Consider the following 20,975-nt stretch of genomic DNA (forward strand, 5'->3'; position numbering starts at 1 on the left):
ATTTTTTTAATGACTTTTTGACTTTTAAGCTAAAAAAGTTACTTCCCAAACGAGGCCTAAGAATTGATTTTTTTTCTTTTCTTTCTCTAATCCAAACATATAAAAAAGTACCTTCTTTTATTCCATTTTTTATATCATTTTTTTCCTTCCCACGTTCAAAATTGAAACACAACTTAATAAATTTGGAACAAATATATCTACAATAATGCTTTGGTGATTAGATTTGAAAGGAAAATTTTGAATACTTTGGTATAAGGCATGAAACATGAAACTGTAATGCAGCATCGGCATATTAATTTATACTCAAATATGATCAATTCAGCAAAAATATTGTTCGATGCTTCACTCTTTGTTTTATCAACATAATTCAGACATTTGCAGTAACCACTAACAAAAATTTAAGGAACCGACTTTTCTCCTGTCGACCTCATCCTACATCTCACTATGATGATTCAAACCATTTTCTCTATAGGTCATTCATGAAAAAAAATTAAATTAATCCAATAATTAGAGAGAACCGATCTTCTCTCTAAATCTAATAAAATCATGTAACTAGATTACTGTCAGTTTTGAATTTATTTATGTGGAAGCCTCAAACTATTGAAATGAGACTCATAATAAAACTTTCGAGCCCAACTGTATAAAACTAGACTTCTCTCCAACTAGATAGAAGCCACACCCTAACACAAACTACCAGCCAATATATCTGAAAATCGAAAAAATCAGTTTCTACTATTAAGATGAAAACAATTCGCAGACGCTTTTCTTATCATATACATACATGTCCTTTACTCGAGATCTCCCTCCTAAAAATTCTGCAACGAAAAACCTACACATAAACAAAAAGGGTTCCTCATTGTACCTCCCATTAGCAAAAGCATAATGCAAGAGAGTGATTACACGCACCAAATGAAATTAAACGAACTGTTTTATCAGTAACTTGGCGGTGGAGTACTATTGTCGTCGTCATCATCAAGAATGAGTTTGGCACCATTGCTCTTGAGGGCATTCACGATGGCAAAGATCTTAGTACGGTTCTTGAAACCTTTCTTCTCGATCTCTTTGTTAACATCGACGTGGATCCCTCTTCCTTGTCCCTGCTCGAGACCCTCCACCTTTAGCCGCATTGCCAACACCTCTCCCACAACTGCTGCTGACTTGGCATTGCAAGTCCGACCACACTCCAGTGTGCTCTTGACAGCATGTTCAACTGTTGATGAAGTTGCAACAATCCGACCATTGTTCCTGTCTACTACGTTGGCTGTAATGTACTTCAATGATATGAACAACCGTAGCACATACCTCTTCAGCAATGTCATCTCATGGAACTCCAGTGTTCTGTCTCACTGTAAAAAATAGTTGCATTTAAAATCAAAAGGGTTCTAAAGCAAGTTGAGAAAATAAAATTAGAGAATCCCAGAAAATAAAAAGAAACGGAAATTTTAGTCATCCTGTCATATACTCTATACTGTAAGCATAGCCAAAGGCTAGGGTACCAACACCGACCATTGCTAAGCTGTAATTTTTCCTATCAAACTAGGAAAACCCTAAATTTATCACGCACAGTTTAGTTTTGAACAGTTTCATACCATAATTATGTTCGCTCGTTTAAATTATACACTTTTTAAGTTTCTCGTTCAACTCTCTGTTCTTATCATTGGCCTCCTATGATTTCCACAATACTTCTTTCATGAAATCCCAAAATTTTAAGGCTGAATGATCCCAAATTTTCTTGTAACATTTCTAATTGCCTCTCATCTGCAACCTCCATGGTTTTGACTATGGTATTAGCAATCATCCATGTAGTAATAAGGGAAGGAAAATAAGGGAAGAGGTAAAATGGTTAGCAATGAAGCAGGGTAAGGATGTGGAAGCCAAGGAGACACTGGATGGATTTTACTGAAGGAAGATGAATGAAAGGGATTGGATGTGCAGTAAGCTACAAAAGAACAAGCCAAGGTGTTTAATTTAAGCTCAGGGATAACCCAAATTGCAGCAACTCCACAAATTTAAGTAAATCTATGTATGACTCCTCCCAGTAATGAAATTCATCTTCAGGAGTCCACCGAAATCTATGGGAAACGAATGAAAAACAAAATGCAAAAGGCAAGAAAATGCTACACATATGTTAACTAGACATCAAAGGCCTCAATAGTTAAACACAGGCCCTGAAAAGAATTGAAATGATACTTATCTACAGTTGCCCGGATAACTTTAAGAAAAAATGTAAGAAGTAACCTATAGCTGTCACAGAAGTCCATTTTCCTTAAGAGATAGTACAACCATGAAAGAGTATAATATTTGAATTTCATTTTGGAAAGACCCTGCACTCGACTAAATTTATCCAGGACACCAATATCATTAGTGCAGGACATAAATTTGGCCATGTACTAAGCGAAAAAAGTGCACTAAATGTCAAAAGTTCAGCTTAGCCTAACTACAAAGTGAAGCTTTAAGTGAAAAGATTACTCTTGATAGGTTTATCTCCCATGTCTTACTGATTTTGTCAAAAGTGTGAAGTGAGCATATTAATACATTCAAACGCAAAGTACGGATTACTAGTATTATTAAAACACAAGTAAGCCATCATGTGAATAAACATATTAATACTACTAACAGTGCTGAATTGTGATTAGCTGCAGACATATTTAAAGGTATGCCATAACGTGAACAAACACATTAAATTAGTAATGAACCACCAATTTGGATGAGTCTTAATTATGATTACTTGAGTATTACACAACTAACTCTTCAAGTTAACTATTTATATCATTGTGTATCTTATGGATCATAACAAAACTTTGCTTTTGTAACTATTGTTCTATTTGTAAACTAAACAACTCAACTCAACTCAACAAGCCCAACTAGTTACCAGTATGAAAACAATGAAGCAAAAGAGTGTTGGTAACAAAATTTTATTGTCAAAGATATCAAAAGATATGGAAGATATCAAAATATATGGAGGTCCCATATTTGTGCTTATTATGATTTTTTGTATCTTTGAATTATTTCAATTCCTTAATCAAAGGGATTTGATTGTATCCCCCACTCATGTAAACAAGAGTATTAAGTTGAGTGAATGAAAGATGTAGCCCATACGGCTTTGTGTGTGTGAATGTAAACCAATATTGACTGAACCACGTTAAACCCTTGTTCTTTCTTTTCTCTTTTCTGTCTCTATTATTTCTCCATATTCAACCTTATTGCCTTATTATAAAATTCAATTTGTCTTCAGAGCCTACCAAACTCTAGGCATGTTTCCCTCTAGAGTTCTTTCTCACTCCATATTTTTTGTTATCAAGGTGTTTTTCCCTTTTCCTTGTGTTGATCACTGATTTGCTGATTTGGTAAGCAAACTCTCTGAGTTTTACTTGTTTCGGAGCTATTAGTGTGTTCGGTAGCATTATTATGTGATACGCCGAGTTTTCCGGCTACTTCTCTACCCTTTTAGAGCCCCTATGCTGACGTGGTAAGCACATATTTGGTTCTTTTTTGTTTTTGGGCCACCGGTGTGTTCGGTAGCATTCGTTGTGATACGCTATTCTTTTGGCCTTGTCACTTTCTCTCTCTCTCTCGGTTGGTTTCTCTTGTTGCCATCATGACTGCTTCTATGAACATTTATCTGTTGCAAGATGTTGATTATGTTCTCTGAAATTTTCATTGAAGGGAGCTATTACAATTGTTGTCGGTTTTCGACAACTTAATTGTAATTGTTTGTGACGATCATCATATTTTCGAGTTCAAGTTGGACACTTCACTTCAACTGTTCCGTGTTCCAACTTGAGGGGAGTGTTGGAGACAAAATTATATTGTCAAAGATATCAGAATATATGAAGATTTCATATTTGTGCTTATTAGGATTTTTTGTACCTTTGAATTATTTCAATTCCTTAATTAAAAGGATTTGATTGTATCTCCCACTATATATATGGTGTATCATGTAAATAAGAGTATTAAGTTGAGTGAATGAAAGATATAGCCTTTAGGGCTTTGTGTGTGTGGATGTAGGCTAATATTGGCTTAACCACGTTAAACCTTTGTTCTTTCTTTTCTCTTTTCTGTCTCTATTATTTTTCCATATTCAACCTTGTTGCCTTATTACAAAATTCAACTAAGAGTAAGTCTAATCACAACATATTTAACATTTAGACATCAACTTTGAGCAATTGTTTACACTAAAATGAAAAAAAATGAGCCAAAAGCATTCAAATATAGCATTTCAAACCTGAGAAAAAGTTAGTTCAAGTGAGGTATTCTTATTTTTACTCTCTAGAATCTCTCTAAAGAATCATTTCATGAAAGTATAATTATTCATTGAACAAAGTGGAAAAATAGGTGACAAGAAGAATATCACCATCTGTGTCTGGTGAGATAATGATGATGATGGTTACAATAATAGTAATAATAATTTATAAATAAACAAATAAAACAGGTGAAACAAATAAAAAGGCAAAAAAAATAAACAGATGAGCATAACAAAGAGAGAGACGTAACAAATAAAAAATATGAACATGAAAATAAACAGAAGGGCATAACAAAGTGGCTCCATAGTCAATCCCCTCTAGGTTCTTGTTCAGCAGAATGAGGCATCCAAGAATAGTGATTAACAGATTTCTTGACAGGGTAACAATCGCCCCCAGAGCATGAAGAGTGTATGAGCATCAGAAAACTAGAGAGAATCCCAATCCACATATTAGAGATAACACCTTCCAGAATGAAAGACTCCATCAGTCCATTCCTGAAGTCTCCATCTAGAAGCTATAAGCTTTAGAAGATAAGGACTGACACAAAGGAATAGTTCCAGGGAAAATAAGAAGAATAGAATGGTGATCTTTGTGCAAATTTGATTCCTCCATAGAATATTAATCATTTAAATTCAGAGGAACAAGGGCATTTAATGTGTTAATGAAGAGGAAATACACAGGCAGGGATGAAGGTAGGACACTCCTGTAATTATGGTGATGATTTAATATAAAAGGGGATGAGATACCACTCATACCTAACTTTTTCTCTTCTCAAAACTGACATGGTATCAGAGCCACTCTAAACCCCTAGAAACCACAACCCTATAGCCACCTTCACACCATCACCGCACCACCTGCAGTCCATACCACACCAAACGCCATCTCCCTAGGGCTTCGCCAGTACCAGTCACGGCCTCCTAGGGCCTGGACAATCCTAGCCACATCCTCCTAGGACTTTGGCAGCCCTAGCTGCAGCCTCCTAGGGCTTTGCCAGCACCCTAGGGCTCGTCGGAGCCCCCCTTTTCCCAGCCCAGGTCTGTTGGCAGGCTTAGAGGTTCAGTTGGGTGGGGTTTCCTCCCTCCTTAGGCTGCCGATAGCCACTCAGGAGCTCTTTGGTTCAGTCGACTCTCTCTTCTCTCTGGTTCAGTTGGCTCTCTCTTGGGTCTTGGGTCTGGGTTGCATTGAAGTCCTTATTCGGTGATCATTGGTGCTTAGTCTCTATTCATGTAATTTCTCCTCTCTGGCTTTTTTTTTTTTCCGTCTTCTATAATAAATAAATAAACGTTCTCTTAAATTCCTTTGTTTTGTTTGGTGTGTTTTCCCATCTTTTGGGTTTGTGATTAGACCAATGTTTGTTGTGAGGATTTCTTAGTAGAGTATTCATGGCAGAATTGACTAGTGAGTCTATTATTTCACAGCCTGCTCCTCAGGGCGCGAGTCCTGGTTTGCCTACTACTATGACTGATTCCCTCAACCCTGGCCAGAAAATCACCACCTCTCTTTAATGGTTAGAATTATCTAGCATGGTTGCAATGTTTGACTATATTTTTGAAGAGTAAAGGGAAGATGGGATATGTTGATGGGTGCATTCAGGCCCCCAGTCCCACAGATCTGGGTTATGATCAATGAGAGATTACCAATTCTCTTATCATGGGATGGTTGATACATTCCATGGTTCCGTAGATTGGTGAGAGATATTTGTCTATGGACACAGCACAGGATATTTGGAAGGCTGTGGCTACTACGTATTCCTGCAAAGACAATTTTTTACAAACTTTTGAGTTACGATGCTCCTTGACCAGTCTGTCCAGGGTGAGATGACTGTCCTCCAGTATTTTACTTTCCTTAACAATGGGTGGAAGACACTTGATCATCTTCAGGACTACAAGCCTATCTGTACCACTAATTCTGCTAGGTACCGGAAATTTGTTGAACAAGTACGAGTTTTCAAGTTTTTGGAAGGTCTGAATGTGGAGTTTAATCCTATTAGGAGTCGTGTGCTTTGTATGGATGTGCTTCCTTCTTTCCAAGAAGCGTTTGCTTATGTGCAGAATGAAGAGAGTCGTCGTTCTGCTATGCTTCCGTCTGCCTCTTCTGATCGATCTGCCCTAGTTTCTGCACCCTCTTGAGATGGGGATCGTGGTTCTCGTCCTCCTTTTGAGAAGGATACCCTTTTTTGTGACTATTGTCGTCACCCTCGCCACACTTATGAGACTTGTTGGAAGTTACATGAGCTGCCATCTGGGGGTCGTGGAGATCGTTTTGGGTCTCAAAGGGGTCGCTCGGGTCAGTCTTGAGGCCGAGGGCCTAATGCCCGAGCTCATCATTTTGATACAGTTGAGCCATAGTCCCTCGCTTCGGTTGTTTCATCTGCTGATATCTCTGAGTTCTCTACTTCTGAGTTAGAGGTTGCTCTTCGTCACTTGTTAGACCGTCGGGCATCTAGTTCATCTTTAGGTAATTTTGCCCATTCAGGTAACTTAGCTTCTTCTACAAGTGCTTTCCTATCTCATCAAACGTTGCATTGGATTATCGATTCTGGTGCTTCCGGCCATATATTTGGGTCTTCTGATTTGTTCTCCGCATATACCCCTTCTTCAGGACAGGATAAAGTTCGAATTGCTGATGGTACAATTTCTTCTGTGTCAGGGAAAGGTGTAATTCATGCCACTGCTTCCCTTCCTTTGTCTTCTGTACTACATGTTCCCGATTATCGTGTTAATCTTTTATCTTTGAGTCGTATTACTTAAGACTTAAATTGTAGTGTAACCTTTTTTCCTGATCTTGTCTATTTTAGGACCTTATCATGAGGAAAATGATTGGCAATGGTAGAAACAAGAATGGTCTCTATATCCTAGATCAAGCAAACAAGTTGGCTCATTCATCCATTCAGTTATCATCTACAAAGGAAGACCTATGGCTGTGGCACCATCGTCTTAGGCATCCATCTTTTTTGTTACTTAAGCATCTTTTTCCTTTCAATTTTTTGAAAAATAATGTTTCTGAGTTTCACTGTGAGTCGTGTTAACTTGGAAAACAACACAGAGCTTCTTTTGCTCCTTCTATTAATAAAAGTTTAGTTCCTTTTTCATTGATTCATTCTGATGTATGGGGTCCCTCTCGTTTTGTCTTTAAAGGGTAACCGATGTTTTGTCACCCTTATTGATGATTGTTCTCGGACCACTTGGGTGTATCTTATGAAAGACAAATGTGAGATTTTTTTCTATGTTTCAAAATTTTCATAAAATGATTTGCACTCAATTTAGTGCGGTTGTCAAAATTTTGCGTTCTGAGTGGGGGGGAATACATTGACTCTGGCCTTACCAGCTATTTTGCCACTTATGGTATTATTCACCAAACTTATTGTACCAATACCCCTCAACAAAATGGTGTTGCAGAGCATAAAAACCGGCATCTTATTTATATTGTGCGTTGTCTGTCCTTTGAAATACGTGTTTCGAGATCATATTAGGGGGAAGTTGTTCTCACTATAGCCTTCCTTATCAATCGTTTGCCTACCCAAGTCCTTCACAAACACACTCCTCTTCAGGTTGTTAGGGTCCCACTCGTCTGGTTTCTCCATTCCTCCCAAAAACCTTTGGGTGTATGTGCTTTATTCATAACCATTCTCCTACCCGTGGTAAGTTGGATCCTAGGTCTCTTTGGTGTGTCTTCCTGAGTTATTCTGCCACGCAAAAGGGCTACAAGTGTTATCATCTCCCCTCTCGGAAATGGTTTGTCTCTATGGATGTGTCTTTCTTTGAGTCTCAATCCTACTTTCTGTCCTCCTCGGTGTCCTAGTCCTCCTTACAGGAGGAGCCTTGGTGTGCAGCGATTCCTGTGTCACTACATCAGTGATTAAGCATGTTGAGAATGTTAATGGTGATCCAACTATTGAGAATATTGAGTCTAAATCCGCAGCGAAAGATGTTAAGTCTGAATCCACAATGAAAGACGGCAAAGTTTATGTCAGGGACAAAGATAGAAAACAAGTTACTTAGGTACAAGAGACCAATTCGGATTCTCCACTGCTATCTTCTCCTCCTGATGAGTGTCCAGAATCCTCTTCTTCTAATGAAACTTCAGGAAACTCTATTCTTTCTGATCTAGATGTTTCCATTGCTAAAAAGAAGAGGTTAGGTCTTATACTCAACATCCTATTTCTTATTTTGTCTCTTACACTAATCTGTCTTCTTCCTATAAAGCTTTTCTGTCTAAAGTTTCTTCTGTAAGTCTTCCTTCTAATTTTCAGGATGCTCTTTCTACTCCTTGAGTGGAAGCATGCCATGATGGAGGAGATAAGAGCCCTGGCTAAAAATGGCACTTTGGAATTGGCTGAGTTACCTAAGGGCAAATGACTTGTTGGATGTAAGTGGGTGTACACAGTGAAGCACAAAGCCGATGGTTCAATTGAACGTTACAAGGCAAGATTGGTGGCCAAGGGCTTTACGCAGACTTATGGAGTAGACTACTAGGAGACATTTGCTCCTGTTGCTAAAATGAACTCTGTCAGAGTCCTTCTCTCCATTCCCTCTAATCTCGACTGGCCTCTCCATCAATTTGATGTGAAGAATGCCTTCCTTCATGGAGATTTGGAAGAAGTGTACATAGACATTCCCCCACGCTCTGAGGATGTTAAAACTAAAGGAAAAGGGTGCTAACTATGCAAGTCACTTTATGGACTCAAACAATCGCCTAAGGCTTGGTTTGAGAGGTTTACTCAGGCCATTCTGCGATATAGTTTCAAACAGAGTCATGCTGATCATTATTTTTTCGTGAAACACTCCTCACATAGTAAGATGATAGCTCTTATTGTTTATGTGGATGATATTGTACTCACAGGGGATGATGTTGAGGAGGTTCCTCGGTTAAAGGAGTATTTGGCCAATGAGTTTGAAATCAAAGACTTAGGCAGCATGAAATACTTTCTAGGTATTGAAGTTGCTTGGTCTAAAGATGGCATCTTCATATGTCAAAGAAAGTATGTGCTTGATTTGCTAAAAGAAACTGAGATGCTTGGAAGTAAAGCCTGTGACACATCACTAGAGCCTGAACTGAAGCTTAGTAAGGATCAAGGAGGCGAACTTGTAGACAGGGGGGGATATCAGCAACTAGTGGGTAAGCTTATCTACTTATCCCATTCGCGTCCTGACATTGCTATCGCAGTGAGTATGGTTAGTCAGTTTATGCATGCTCCACGTGCAATTCACTTAAGAGGCAATTATGCGGATTCTGAGGTACTTGAAGTCTTCTCCAGGAAAGGGTCTCTATTTCTCTAAACATGGTCATCTTAGTGTGGAGGCATATACATATGCTGATTGGGCTGAATTAGTCACTGATAAAAGGTCAATCTCTGGCTATTGTACCTTTGTTGGAGGAATTCTAGTTACTTGGAGAAGCAAGAAATAGAATGTAGCTGTGAGGTCTAGTGCAGAGGCAAAATTCAGAGTTATGACTCAGGGTGTGTGTGAGTTATTATTGATTAGACTACTTTTGAGGGATTTAGGGATTCATCGGATAGATTCTATGTGGCTATACTGTGACAATACGGCAACCATCAATATAGCTCACAATCTAGTTCAGTATGATAGGACCAAGTATGTAGAGATTGATATGCATTTTATCAAGGAAAAACTCACTAGTGGGACTATATGTACAACATTCGTGAGGTCTGGGGACCAACTGGCTGATGTTCTCACCAAAGGATTAGGGAATAAACCATTCTGTGACATTCTTAGCAAGCCGGGCATGAGAGATATCTTTGCATCAGCTTGAAGGAGAGTGTTAGAATGTGTTAGAATATTTTCTATTTTATACTGATGTATATTTAGTATTCTTATTTTATTCCTTAGGGCACTCCTGTAATTATAGTGATGATTTAATATAAAAGGGGATGAGATACCACTCATACCTCTAACTTTTTCTCTTCTCAAAACTGACACCCTGAAGTTCAACAAACCCATTATGTATTGTATTTATTAGGCTCCTAAAGAATATATACAATGTGATGCCCTTTACACTTTTCATTGAAACAACTGAAAACTAGTTTGCTACTTATATATGCAACCTCTTTTTTCTTATTTGGTTTCCTTTATATTTTTTCTCTTTCTCACAAAACAAAGCTTTGCTTATCTTTCATTTACGAAAAATTATTAGGTAGTTTAGGAGTACCATGTGATATTATTTACGTTTTACTTCGATAAATGAGTAATTGCAAAATATATGAAGTAGGTCATCTCACTGTCTAACAAAGGTGAGTTATCATTATCTCCTCGTAAAGTTTTTCATTTTGACATTTGTTGGAAGTACCCCATAAATAATATTACATGGTATTTTGGGAGCTTATTTTATGAAATTATTCTATTGACATTAGGAAATTTTTTTTTTTTTTTTTTTTTTTTCCGTTCATGTATATGGAAAGCATTCTCAAATAATTCGTATTTCAAGAGAAAAATCCTTACAAATTGAAAAAAAAAAAAAAAAACAATGTATCAATGCATATCGCTAATGCAAAGGCATCAATTCCTTAGAAGATGTCTAACAAGTCATCTTGGCCCGCCTTAAAACAAAATCCTAGCTTCGTCTCTGATAACAAGGTAGTTGGCATAACAAGCTTCCCAATTTCAATAATTTCAGATGAGGAGGACCAAGGTGATGGGGTGTTCCGAAGCTAGAATGAGGTGACAAATTCAATTCTATCAAGAACTTTTCAGATGAAGGACTTTCAATGCTTTTCTATTATGTTCTTCCAACATGATCCAAATAGCTGCAAGTGAGGCACAACCATACACAATATTCATCTAAAACCTCTTAAACTGAGAAAAAAACTGCAGCAGGATAGATAAGAAAACAGCAGCAATATGTGGCACTTTCATACTGGCCATGCTCAAACACCACATCATAACATTATTGGCAGCTACAATGATCAATAAACAACAAAATATGCAAATGCCCATAAAATCATGATTAGTAGGGATACCTCATGAACAATCATGTAAACATGTAATGTAACAAATGGGCCCCATTGAACAAGCAACTATTTCCATCACTACAACTTATAGATAATAAACAAATGACACGGTTAATGAGATGTGAGATTGTTTAATAATTGATCTAGGAGTTCTGAACTTGTGAATTCGGAATCTACGATAACGGTGCACAATTTGTCTATACCAAAGCATTATCTGGCAAAAAATTTTAGTGTTTTCAGGTGCTGGGTTGCTCAGAAGATGTCTTATAAAGAGTCTTGGACAAAATCAATAACTAACACCAGCTAAGCATGAATGGCAAAAGTTTTTTCATTTTTCTTCTATAATTTTAAAAGGCAAACAAGAAGAACAAAAAAGGCAAAAATTCAAGTGCATATGTAAACACACAGGTGCAAAAAGCCTATTTTTGCCATACCTGCAAGGGTGCAAACCTAAATCTCCTCATCTATAGACGTAGAACTACATAAAGCCTATTTTTGCCCCAACATAGGTTCCCGACTATTATGTGCATATAAACTAGGCTCTCTGTGTGGGATATACACAATGCATATATGTCTACAGCTGAAGTGTAAACGTATGGAAAACTTTGATTAGGGCTAGAGAGAGAAGGAAGAAGGAGAAGACTGTATCTATTAAACATACGTTTCTTGGTTCCTTTCATAAACATAAAACATCAGCAAATATAGAGAATACAATATGACCATAGTACCCTCACTCAACACAAAAAATAACATATATCACTATATATTCTAGCACGTCCCCTCAAGCTGGAGCATAGAGATCGAACATGCCCAGCTTGGCAAAGAGACGCTGAAACGAAGAACGAGCAAGTGGTTTGGTGAAGATATCACCCAATTGATCATCAGAGCGAACATATGGGGTCTCAAGTTGCTGACGCAACAAGAAATCCCGTATAAAATGACAGTCAACTTCAATATGCTTTGTACACTCATGAAACACGGGATTATTGGCAATGAAAATAGTAGCTTGATTATCACAACTCATGCTCATAGGAGTAAGAACACGAATACCAAAATCCTGCAGAAGATAATAAACCCGTAACATCTTAGAGGCGGTATGCGCCATAGCACGATACTTAGCTTCAGCACTCGAATGAGCAACAACTATCTGTTTCTTGCTACGCCAAGTAACAAGGTTACCTCCAACAAAGGTGCAATATCCAGATGAAGAACGACAGTCAATTCGACTGTTGGCCCAATCAACATCGCTAAAGCCAGTGACAGTCAAGGAAGAAGAAGGACGATAAAGTAAACCGTGACCTGGAGCACATTTGAGATAATGCAAGATTCGACACACATCATCATAATGGGGTTCATGAGTATGCATAAATTGGCTAACAACACTCACAACATAAGTGGTATCTTGACGAGTGACGGTAAGATAAATCAACTTCCCAACTAAATGACGATACCGACCAATATCAGGAAACAACTCTCCAGTCTTACAATGAAGTTTAACCGAGGAGTCCATAGGAGTATCAGTGGGACGAGTCCCCAGAAGACCAGTTTCAGCAAGAAGATCAAGAACATACTTACGTTGAGAAAGAAACAAACCCCGAGAGGAGCAAGCAATCTCAATCTCAAGAAAATACTACAGATTACCCCAGTCCTTTGTGTGAAATTGTTTACCCAAATCAAGCTTCAGATCAGCAATACCCGCGGAGTCACTGCCAGAGATGATGATGTTGTCCATATAAACTATGAGAACAATAACCCCAGTAGATGAGTGGCGAACAAAAAGAAAGTGATTAGAAGTGGAACGGCAAAACCCATATGCAAGCACAATAGTACCAAAGCGATCAAACCAAGCATGAAGAGATTGCTTGAGACCATACAAAGCCTTCCGTAACTGACAAACCATATGCACAAGACCAAGAATAACATAGCCAGGGGGCTAATCCATATAGACCTCCTCGTTAAGATCGCCATGAAGAAAGGCATTCTTTATATCAAGCTGATAAAAAGGACAAGACTGACTAACGGCAACAGAGAGGAGAATCCGAACAGAATTAAGGCGAGCCACAAGGGGGAAGGTCTACAGATAATCAACGCCATAGGTTTGAGAATAACCTTTGGCCATGAGACGGGCTTCAAGCCGCTCAACAGTACCATCAAGAAGATACTTAACAGTATAAATCCACCGACAGCCAACAAGTTTCCCAGAAGGAAGAGGTGTAAGTTCTCAAGTCTGATTCTGATGAAGAGCATTCATCTCCTCATCCATAGCATGTTTCCAACCCAACATCGACATAGCCTGCTGATAAGAAGATGGAATAGAAAGACAATACAAGCTATATGCAAAGGAGTAAAAACGAGGGGCAAGACGAGCATAAGAAACAAAATTAGAAATAAGATGCTGATTACAAGTACATTTACCTCGGCGCAATGCAATAGGTAAATCATCATCAGATGGCACAGGTAGAGGAGGGGCAGGAACCTCGGACAAAAAAGATGAAGTAGCCTGGACATAAGAAACCACGCGACGAGCTTGGGACTATTGATAAACCTGTAAAGGAGATAACGGAGAAGAATCCAAACCGATGAAAGATGACAGGGGAACAAAGGGTCCCGGAAGAGTAGGAGTTGGAACCGATGTCTCCCCCTCACGAAAAGAGATAAGATCCTCTGACAACTGCTAACCAAATGAGGAGAAAAAAGAGGTGGACTCAAAAAAGGTAACATCGGCACTAATAAAGAACTGACGAGACTCGGGATGATAACACCGATAACCTTTCTGTATACGGGAATAGTTGACAAAAATACATTTGCAAGCACGGGGAGATAATTTATCCAGCCCCGAATCAAGGACATGGACAAAGGCCATACAACCAAAAACACGAGGAAGAGGAAACGGAGAACAATTGGGGTATAATTGAGAGAAGGGAGACTGATTATTTAAAACAACAGAGGGCATGCGGTTAATAAGGAAACATGCAGTCAACGCAACATCACCCCAAAATAGTTTAGGAACATGCATGTTAAACATCGAGGTCCGACATCTAGCAAATGTCGGTGTTTCCGCTCAGCAACAGCATTTTGCTGGGATGTATGAGCACAACTAGTTTGATGAGTAATACCACAAGCATCACAAAAATCATTCACAATAGATTGCACATATTCTAAGGCATTGTAAAACCGAAATATCTTAATGCGTTTCCTAAACTAAGTAAAAATTTCATTATAAAACTTAGAAATTATTTAGGGCAAGTTAGAATGCTGCCATAATAAAAACAATCGAGTCATCTGAGAATAATCATCCACAAATATAACAAAATTAAAAAAAAAAACCATTCACAGTGGGAGTGTGAGAAGGACCCCATATGTTTGTATGGACTAAATCAAAAGACACTGACACACGACTAATACTATGATTAGAAAAAGAACTACGGTGATGCTTGCCGAGCTGACACACTTCACATTCAAGTTGAGACAAATGGCTTAAACCCGAAATAGCTAACTTAAGCTTGGCCAAGGATGGATAACCCGACGGAAATGCCATTGCAAGGGAGACACGGTAGCACTCAAAACAGTAGAACTAGAAGGAGGAGAACCAACAGTGTCCAAAAAAATACAAACCATCCTTCTCATGCCACGAACCAATCATCTTCTTGGTCTGGAGGTCCTATAAAACACAAGAAGAGAGAGAAAAGGTTACAGAACATTGTAGAACTTTAGTTAACTTACTAACAGAAAGCAAATTAAAAGGAAAGGACAGGACATAGAGACTAGAGGGTAAGGAGAGAGATAAAGTGGCTGAAGAGTGCCCTGGCCACTAACAGGTCGGGAGGATCCATCAGCAAGTATAATATTATGAGTAACAGGACGAAGAGTATGAAAAAGAGAGGAATTACCAGAAATATTAGAACTAGCGCCGGAGTCTAAAAGCCAAGGTTGAGGGGATTGAGCCATGCATGCAATATTACTTGAGCTAGCTAATGTGACAGTAGAAGATGAAGGAAAAGTAGTACGAAGAGAATTGATATCTCAATAAGCTCGCTAATCTTGGTGGTGAGTGCATCATGAGAATCAGCTGGGGAAGCACCTGGTCCAAAGGGAACTGAAGTCGACTGAAAGGATGGAGCATCCATAACCTGATTCACATGATCAGGTTTACCATACTTCTACCAACACCAAGGTTCAGAATGACCCAAGGCACTACAATGAGTACATTTCCGATTAGCACGAGATACAACATCAATACCACGACCACCACCACCACAAGAACCATGAGAATAAGACCACCACGAGAACCACGTGAACCAGTATGGGATCCACGAGAACTAGTGCTGCCAAGAAAATTACCTCGATGAGGCCCTTGGTCACTACTGTTAGAGATCAAGGCAGAAGAGGACAAGGGCTGAGAAGAACCAGATGTGGAAGAAGCCTGTCCTAAAGAAGAACGCAACAATTAAGAATAGGCATTAGCAGCAGAAGGTAGAGTCTCATTAGTAAGAATCTGATCTTTGAAACCTTGTAGATCAGAATCTAAGCTCATAAGGATGCCATCATAAACTCCTCCCAATATTTCTTTTGTTGAGCCAAATCAGTAGTAAAATGTCGGTGCTGCAACAATTGGTCCCACAAAGTCTTCAAGCCACTACAATAGTCAGGAAGAGGACGGCCAGATTGGCGGGTAGCAAAAATCTGTTCATACAACTCATAAACTCGAGAGGCATTAGTCTGATTAGAAAATGACTCAGCAAGGGAGTCCCAAATGGCCTTATAGGTGTCACAAAATTCAACGGTTGTAGCAACATTAGGCTCTAAACTATACCAAAGCCATCCTATAACATAGGAATCCTCAATCAATCATCATAACATTTATCATCCTCAGCAGGTGGAAGGTCAGTAAGAAAACACGACTTCTTCTTGCCACGCAAGAAAATCTTAACGGTATGAGCCCAAGTTAGATAATTTAAACCATTCAATTTCTTAGTGGTAATAGACTTGGGGAACTCATCATCCTTAGTTATGGAAGATTTCACATCATGTTTTGGCTCAGCCATGATAAGGAGAACAACCAGCAGATGCTAAGGGAAAAAAATAAAACACAAGGACAATCAACCAACAGGAATAAAGTGGAGTAAGGAAATTACCAACCAACAGTAACCAGCAAGCAGCCAAACAACCCAAAGGAAGAGCCAAAATGATCAGCCAATGCCAAAACAGGGGTGCCGAACAAGGCAAATCCACCAAAAATTGCCAAACATTGACCCAGCAGCAACATGAAGCAAAAACAATATCAAAGATAGCCTCCTAGGGCTATTTCAGCTCCCAAGAAAGAGGTTTCAACAAGCAAAAAACTCTGGGTAAGGAGCTTTATCGCAAATCAGAAATATGACACCATTAAATCGAAAATCTTTCAAAAATCGAAAATCTTTCGAAAATAGAAAACTCACATTAGATGGTCTAAAAAAAAATCCACAAAAATCACCATTGAGATCAGAAGAGGAAGACGACCAAGAAGGGGTCACCTTGTCCGTATAGTCTATGACGTCATGCTGACGTCATCGTACGGAAGATGACGTCAGGACATTATTGTCACCTCAAAGGAATCGAGAGTGACTGAAGAACACTTTGATAAGGTTGAATCGAAACTCTGATACCAAGTTGAAGTGTAAAAGTATGGAAAACTTTGATTAGGGCTAGAGAGAAAAAGAGAGAGAGAAGGAAGAAGGAGAAGACTATATATTATTAAACGTACGTTTCTTGGTTCCTTTCATAAACCTAAAACATCAGCAAATATAGAGAATACAATATGACCATAGTACCCTCACTCAACACAAAAAATAACATATATCACTATATATTCTAACATCTACCACATAGTGTCTTGGTACAAGCAAATTGTTTTCAAAGCTTCTACCAAACACCAAAAAAGAAGTGAGGAAAAACATTGTTTTCATGTAAAAGGTTCTACACATAAAACATTTTCTAATCAATCATATTGTATTGACAAATATGGCACATCAAATAAGCCTTTTATTCCCATTTTTCTCTAAAAAATTAGAGTTGCATTGATTATTATTGTTAGTTATCATTGCTTAGCAAAATGGTAAAAGCTCTAGATGTCAAGCATGAAAGCATGGGCATAAGTCTACGAGCAACGACTTATTGCAATCACTGACAAAGATTATTCTATTTCCACTAATACGAGCACCAAGTAAAGGCCATTTTTTATTTGGTTCTGTGAAAGAAAAAATACCAATTTATATCAGCATTATTGTTCTTCACATAACCTTAGCTCAAGGCACAAGAAAACTTTGGGTAATATAGTAGAAAAAAAGGTGTATTATCGGGCAAGCAAGCTCCACTTTGCTGCAACTACTAGGTGTTAATCTATTACTAAAGTATGGCCAATAAAAATATGGCATATAATGAAAATAACACTAAACTAATTTTAATTTTCATTCCAACACAAACGTCAAGAACATTTTAACATTGTCCATCAATTTGGGACCAATCCTAAACAACCAAGTCCGAGTATATGGCCCATGATTCCATGAAAATTAAAATGCAAAGCCATAAAACCCACTTTGGCCCAAAGCCCCAAGATAAAGAAGCAACATAATTTGCAGCCTAAAAACGTTTGGCCCAAGGCCACATGGGACAAAGAAGCAACACAGTCTGGTGCCCCAAAATTATTAGACCCAAGGCCACAAGATAAAGAAGCAATAGTCTACTATCGTCACTCCTGAAGTCAATTGAAAATAAAGTAGCAGCAATAGCAGTGGTCACAGCTCGGAGACCAAGAAGAGTGCACTGACTCTTCCTCTGACAAAGCAGCAGTGAATTGTTTTTGTTCCTCTCAGTGTTCTTCCTCTCGCTACTCACTCTTCCTCTCTGGTTCTTCTACTTTGCCGTGTCTAAGAAGTGTCTAGATCCAAACGTCTGCATCACCAATGCATCCCAGTCCAACAAATAAAACAATAAAAATCGGCCACAGTTAAATATGTCATCATGTCTAACACATGTCAACGCACGTACATCCCGTAGAGGACATGTTCATTTCATGCTTCATAGCTAGCCAGTTGGCCAACTATCTCCTCTCCCTTAAGAAATATATATAGTCCCCCATACCACCCATAGATCAAACGGTCTATAATTATGACCAAGGCATGTGTATCGAAGCACAACTTTGATCGCATTGTTTTTAGTATCCACAAGCTAAAGGAAAATCATGATCTTTCCACATATGAAATCATGGACGCAAAAGACCCACACATCAACGCAAGTGAAAAGTTGACTCAAAAAATTAAAGAATAAAAAAAGGAAATGTAATTCAAACTCAATCCCTATCCTCACAAAGATCTCCAGTAAGAGTTTAAAAGGATAGAAACCTATACTCATAAGATTCTAAGAGTTGGAGAACAACAGATAATGCAAGGGAATAAATAATGGAACAACAAGAGATAAGAAGCACACAAAATCTAAGTAGCCTACGAATATAAAGCAAGAGCAATGCTTTGGGCTATGATGAAGTCTTGTATACTTTAGAAACTGCCAAAATGTGGCATGACAACCCAAGGACCTGACAAGCTGTCAAAATTACCACTTAAAGAATAATTTTTTTCCATATAGGATAGCATTTTTTGTATTGAAAAAAATGGTACAAAAGAGAACTAATGCAAGCTAATCATAACAACAGTAATACTGAGTTCTTTACCTAAAAGAAATAAATAGATGAAAGATAAAATATTACTGCAAAATGAAACAACTGTCACCAATAGACCAAAAATATATTACCAATTAATCGAAATAGTCGAGCATTATTTGCCCTTTGTCTACCCTTGAAGTCGTTGATGGAGGCCAGTAAAATTTAAAGATGGAAAAAAGAAAGTAAATAAATTTATTCTATCATTATAGAAAAGAAGACATCCTCATCGTGTTTCCTCCCAAACTAACAATTGTTTCATATATAGTCTTCTTATAATATTCCTTCTATTTGAGAGGGTGTTTTTTTTTTTTTTCACACAATTCAAACTAACATGTCACTTTCTAAGAACTTGGAGAACTTAGGAGTTAGGATCGCCGGGGGGGGGGGGGGGGGGGGGGGGGGTGCGCCTAATAACTAAATCAAACGGAACACCCAGATTCCAATGCCACAACTTTAGACAATTCCAATAGAGGTTGAACAATACGCAATAAAGTAGCACAAATTTGCATATTAACCAATAAATGTGCCCAAGGAAAGAAAGTGTACACCAGTTTGTTCAGTAATCACATGATTCATACTCACCACACAATCTTCCCCCAACTTGAAAAGTCAAAACAAATATAGACAGTTTCTATAAATTGTGATTTCACATCAATTTATTTATAATCACAACAACAATCTCGAATAAAATTACAGTTTTGTTTTAGATTGTTTAAGGTTAGCTAGTATCAGATGGCCCTATTTGGCCATACAACTCAACTGAACTAGCCCAAGCTTGGTATCCATGATACAAAGAAAATAAAAAGAATACATAAATACATATAATTATACTGTCAAACGCAGAATTGAGACAGTTCCACAAGCATTTGAAAGCAACTCCAAAGAACAAATAACATTTTTATTGGACAAAATCAAAAGGGTCATCAGATGATGCAGGGGAATTGAATTCATGAGCTACAGATTTTTGAAGTAATTACTCAAGAATTAATCTGATTTTGGTTCAAATAAGTTTTTTTTATTTTATTTATCAAAGAGAGTCTTAAAAAGCCATTGCAGTTGGCTAGCCCAACTATACAATAATACAATACAGAGGTACATGTGAAAACATACAAGAAAAATAGTTAGGCAAGAAAGGTAATGAAAGGGGCAAAAAAGTTGCTCACCATTCTTTTGAGCCTAAACGCTTGTTTCAGAAGCCCCAGGAGAGAGAGAGAGAGAGAGAGAGAGAGAGAGAGAGAGAGAGGGGGGGGGGGGGGGGGGGGGGGGGTGGGGAGTGGTTCGGTCTCGTCTTCATCAGCAATAACCTGGACTGGTCACTAAGCCCATCAACCCTTACTGCGTGGATTGGGATTCGCTTTGCTTCTAGTTTTTTTTTTTTTTTTAATAATTACATTGGATAAATTTAAAAAATATTAATAATTAAATTTATAATTTTTTCCACCAATTTATTATAATTTTGTGGAAAGACATTGGGTGGTTTTTTCTCCTTTTTTTTTGTAAAAAAAAAAAATTAAAAATGGTACATACTATACTCGATTGGACTAACAAAGTTTTTTTTTTTAAATTACTAAAATAAAAAACAAAACTTTCTAATTTTAAAATTTTAAATTTTTTTTACTTTATAGATCCTTCTACCTTAGATAGATTGATTAAGTAAGAAAATGATATAAATTTTAAAAATTCATTAAAAATAAACAATTTGAAATAAATGTGACTTTTTGACTAGATGCCAAACCACAAATTTCTAGTTAGGCATCGCTTGGAAACATGCTATTATAGTAATTTTTGTCTTTTTAACTAAAATATGGGTAAAAAAAATATGTTTGGAATAATTTTTTGATTTTTTACGAAAAAATGTACAAAAATAGAAAGGAAATGAAATCTTTGACTTTTTTTGTATAAGCTATAGGCTTTTTTATTTTTTTAATAACTTTTTAGCTTTTAAACTAAAACACTCGCATGCCAAACGAGGCCTTAAATTTGAGTAAAATTTGTGTTTAATATGAATCACTCTAACAAATAAACTCATAAAATAATTTCAAAAAATTTGAGCAAACATTTGAGT

General features: G+C 37.7%; 1 long non-coding RNA gene across 1 annotated transcript; it reads right to left on the reverse strand.

Moving 5' to 3' along the window:
• Positions 1 to 707: 707 nt before the first annotated feature.
• On the reverse strand, positions 708 to 20,283 carry LOC114276985 (uncharacterized). The gene is made up of 2 exons (XR_014350533.1): positions 20,074 to 20,283; positions 708 to 1,346 (listed from the first exon to the last, which is right to left on the reverse strand). It is a non-coding gene; the product is annotated as an uncharacterized LOC114276985 (long non-coding RNA).
• Between the last annotated feature and the right edge of the window lie 692 nt (positions 20,284 to 20,975).

This window comes from Camellia sinensis, chromosome 14 (assembly GCF_055761805.1).
Source record: "Camellia sinensis isolate YWXY chromosome 14, ASM5576180v1, whole genome shotgun sequence".
Lineage (NCBI taxonomy): Eukaryota > Viridiplantae > Streptophyta > Magnoliopsida > Ericales > Theaceae > Camellia > Camellia sinensis.